This window comes from Hipposideros armiger, unplaced genomic scaffold (genome assembly GCF_001890085.2).
Source record: "Hipposideros armiger isolate ML-2016 unplaced genomic scaffold, ASM189008v1 scaffold_3, whole genome shotgun sequence".
Lineage (NCBI taxonomy): Eukaryota > Metazoa > Chordata > Mammalia > Chiroptera > Hipposideridae > Hipposideros > Hipposideros armiger.
Window position 1 is genome coordinate 822401 of NW_017731353.1, and position 4968 is coordinate 827368.

Consider the following 4968-nt stretch of genomic DNA (forward strand, 5'->3'; position numbering starts at 1 on the left):
AGTGCGCTTGTGGGGGGCCTTGCGAGAGAATTTGGGGTCATGCTCATGAAAGTGACCCACTGGTGCTCACCACTGTTGCGATCCGGGGGGGGGAGTCACAGTTTATAGGTGTGCACACTTAGGTGAAATGACACGCTTGGGGGTCATGCCCCCAAGGAGGAGACACCAGGATGATGTCTGGGGCACATGTCCACATAGCAGGGCTGGGTCTCGGGTGAGGGGAGTGAGGCACCTAGGGCGAAAAATGCAAGGAAGTGCTCACTGTCACCTGCAAGTACACAGTCAGCACCCGAGGGTGATCACTCCCTTACATCCAGCACCCTAGGTGCCCCGCCCTCCTCACCCTAGACTGGACACTGACGCATTCTTCCTGCCTCAGCCTGTCACTTGGAGACACCGAGTCTTGGACTGAACTCATGTGAAGAATCCACTGAGCTGGTTCATCCCAGCCAGAGGAGGAAGGGAGCATTGTTATCCTTTCCTTTGTGCATTTCTAGTGGATTAAGCATGAATGGGAATTCAGTGGCTAGAATAAAGGAAAAGTTTGGGAATTGATGGGCTACAGGCACAGCTACATCCGGGGGGCTCCGATGATGCCATCTCTTGACGATTTGAGCCGGGTAGTCCAGTGGTTATGTGCTAAAGGCTCTGAAACCAGTCTGCAAGGCTTCAAATCCTGGCTCTGAGCACCCCCCCGCCCACAGGCTGGTGAAGGAGGGAGGTTCTTAACCCTTAATGCACTTCATTCATGTGAAAATGGGGACAGTGATAGCACCCACCAGTGGGGAGCCGTGAGGGGTCCATGAGATGGTGCCTGTCAGGCATGACTCTGCCTCACTCTCTGCAGATGGCACTCAAGATATCTCACTACTCCCTGGACCCACCTGCAGAGAGAAGAGGCCCAAGCCAGGCCTTGTTCTCATTGGCTCCAAGCCCAGGGGGTGGAGCTTATGGGGGACAACCTGCGCGCTCAGGCAGTGCTGAGTTTGTAAAGGCCCTTATGATTTTGGGCGCATCTGTGTACGCCCCATAGGATTATTTTCTGAGTACGTGTTACAAATTAACCTTTTTCTTTTACAAAAATATGTTTTAGGAATAAATTTACCTCACTGTGGGAGACACTGGTTATGAAGGAGTCAAAGTCCGGCCACCGGCACTTCCTAGCTATGTGACTTGGGGACAGCACGAACCACTCTGTGCCTCAGTTGCCTTATCTCTTCATCAGGGATAATAGCGACCCTATGCCATAGGGTGTTTTGAGGATTAGATGAGCTAAAATACGCAAAGCTCAGAACAATATCAGACCCATTGTAAGTGCTACCATGTTTTAGCTCTACTGTTGTCATTGTTATTAAGTGGAAAACCAGCATTACTTGCTATAAATGGAGGCAATTGTAAAGAAAAATGTAATGAAAATACAACGGGGTTATTGAATTCCAGTCAGTTCCTGCAGCCTGTGGAGGGCTCCGAGCCTGGGACTCACGGTCTTTGTTTCAAAGGGCAATTTGTGCTGTTGGAGAGGTATTCCACAAGCCATCCCCAGACAGAGACCTTCTTCTTGACCTGAGCAGAAAGTCTGAAGACAGTTAAAAGGGAAACAGCTCCTCCCCTACAAATGCAATGGGCTTTACTGCCCACCAGTGACCCATGTTCTGCTCTCCAGGAGGCACCATGGCAGCAGTCAAGGAGGCTGGGTAAGGAGGGCGGACAGACGCTCCACTCCCTTAAAGCTCCAGGGTTTTGCCGTTTGCCAGCTGTGTGGCCTGGGCAGGTTGCTCCACCTCTCTGAGAGTTAAGTTCCTCACCTGAAAGTGAGGCAAACCAGGTACCACCCCTCCTTGGGCTGCTTGAGGAGTGGGTGAGATGAAGGGGCCAAGGGCTTACCTCAGTCCTGGCTGTATTCCCAGCTCTCCTGCCATCTTCAGTGGGTCAGGGAGGCCGTCAGGCCCCCAACTGGGCTGGAGAAAAGCCGGGAGAGCAACATTTAAGGGTGTGATTTGCAGACAATAGCAGGTCAGGCTGTTTTTCCACAAGGAACTCTGGGCTCACATCTGTTATTGCTGTTTTCAAAGACTGAAAAGGCAGGGGCCCTCAACGATGGTCATAGGAGCTGCGGTGGCCTCCGTGCACTGCCATCATCAGGGGGCCATTTGGGCACCCGTGGAAGCGGCCTAATGAGCAGCCGAGGTGGCAGAGGTGGTCTGGGCATGACCACACTCACTGAGCAGAGCAGTGAGATGTGATTGGGAGGAGCTAGGGGCCTGCCCGGGCCTCCCAGGACACTCTCCTTGCCAATTTGCTGGCGACCTTATGTCAGCCTCTTAACCTTAAAGTTTCTGTGTATAAAGTGAGGGGCAAGCACTGTCGCCTTTGGACATCAGAAGGTTCCAGAAGAGGCAGCTCAGGGCAGGAGGAGAGAGCCGGGTTCAAGGGCCAGCTCTGCTGGGATTTGCTGTGTGACCTTGGGCAAGTCCTGTGCCACCCTGGGTCTCAGTTTACACATTGGTTCCCAGGGGTTTGTCTGGCTGATCCCTGTAACCTCAGCCTTGCGGAGCTAGGATTCTGCAGGCTTCAGAGAGAGTCCACATGATGTGGCAGAGCAAGCCTGAGCCGGGGACAGCATCCTGCCTGCAAGGTCCCTCTAAGCTGCCTCTCTATACATTCCAAGGGGCCCTGCGCTGGCAGAAAAGAGGGGACAAGAGTCTAAACAGCTGGGCTTCGGTGACAATCAGACCTGGTATGAATTCTACTTGGTTCCATACCTGCCAGTGTGACCCTGGCCATGTGTCCCCTCCATCCCGAGCTTCCGTCTTCTCATCTGTAACACGGGGGAGATTGTAGGATGTGTGACAATGACACCACGGGGATAAAGAGCTGGGCACAGTGCCTGGCTCCCAGAGGGCTTAGTAAATGATGGATAATAATAATAATATTGGTTGTTATTGTGTTTTGCTGGTGGTCTTATTGTTGTGCAGTTTCAGAACCAGGGGAATGGCAGGATAATACAAAGGTGGGGAGGCCAGGGCAGGCCAGGGCTCTGGGAGCAGAAGGGTTAAGTCTCCATGGAAACAGGCATGCATTATTTACTTGGCCTAATGAATAAAACATTTATGTGGTAGGCTAATAAATTCCCTCACACAAAGCAAAGTAAGCTATGATTTAAATATTGGCCTCTGCTGGCTGGCTGAGTTATGGAGCCTGCTCAGGGGGACCCTCTTGGTTTTATACCTCCATCCGCTGGAGGGATGGGGAGGGGGAGCCAAAGAGAGGGCAGGGAGGAGGAGACTCTCCCTCAGAAGCGGCTTTCTGGGCCCTCCAGACCCCAGGCCTGAGCCCCCAGGCCTGAGCCCCCTGCTGTCCCTGCAGCTGCTGTGGCTCAGTCCCTCCCAGCCCATAGCAGCTGTGCCTCAGGGAACTTTTCCCAGAGCAGTGAGGGGCGGATTGGGTGACAGGTGGGGCTGGTCAACTGCCCTGAGACTGGCCCTTGTGAGGTGTAGATGGCCAGAGGTGGGGGTGGCAGCTTTATTGGGGAGATGGGGTTTGAGGGGCTTGGAGATGTGCGCTGGGTAACAGGAGCACACACTAGGAGGTTTGGGTCCTGTCAGGTCCGCTCTGGGGCAGTCTGGGATCAACCGCCATGGAAATCTGAGACAGGGGGTGCTGACCATGAACAACAGACAATGGGGGCAGGGTGGAGGATAGATCCGTGTCTGGGGAAATGCAGCTGCTCCCCCTGGGCCCCCAACGGCCTTGTCACTTTCACCTCACTACAGTTCTATCTCACTGCTTTCATTTGTTTTTCTGCTTCTGCCTGCTTCTCTCTCTCTGTCTGTCTCATCTCTTTCTCTTGCTGTCTCTCTGTTTCCCTTTTTTCTATCTCTGAATCTCTTCTTTCTCTGTTTCTGTCCCTCTCTGTGTATTGCTCTTTCATTGTCTGTCTGTCTGTCTTTGTCTCTCTCTGTGTCTCCATCTCCCCACCTCTGCATCTTTGTCTTGATCAGGTTCTCTCTCCATCTCTGGCTCTTTGAATCTCTGTCTGTGTCCCCGGGGAATGTCACAGGGCAGTGTCCCTCAGACAAATGCTCAGCCCTTCAGCCCCTGAGGACACCCTCTCCTCCTTCATTTGTCAGAGGGACACTGGGGGTTGCAGTGATGCTGGGGAAGAGGGCTCAGGCACCACTCACACCTACACTGTGGGGTACCATTGGACCCCCTTAGTGGGTAGGCCTTCTCAATTCTGTCCTCAGAAGAGTGAAGCTACAAAGTGGAGGCTTTCCCTGGGGGGTCCTGAAAACAGGGGTTGACATTTGGAACAAGTTCCTCACAGTTAGGTCCTTCTGGCTACGCCCTGAGGAAACAGCCCTCGCTGTGGTACTGAGATGAAACCCAGTGGCACTGGTCTCATCTGCTTGGCACGCCACCTCCCCCTCTCCAAACACTGAGCTCCTGCTTTCTGCCACTGCCAGGGCCCCTTGGGAGCTGTCCCCCAGAGCCCCCAGGCCCCAGTTGCATGGCTGGTCACACTACTTTCCTCCTGTTCTGGCCATCTAGCACTCTGTAACCAGTGACTTTAAATATAAAGGCATAAAACGACCATTTTATTATGTTCATGATTCTGAGGGCTGGGAATTCAAGTAGACACCAGTGGGGCAGGCAGGGCACAGAGAATACGGCCCTCTTCTGGTCCATATGTCTGGGGACCAGCTGGAGATAGCTAGAATGGCTCAACTGGGACCTCATGTCTGAGGCCTGGGTCTTCTCTGCATGGCATCTACAAGGGCTGAAATGTCCACAGTGGTGGCCCTACTCACATGCCAGTCACCTGAGCTGGGATGGCTGGACAGTGAGTTGGGCAGGCATCGCTTTCTCTCTCTCTCTTTGGGCTTTCTCAGAACGTGGCAGTCTCAGGGAATCTACAAGATCTGACAATTAAGTTCATGAACTCATCCTAGAAAAAGTGCTACACAT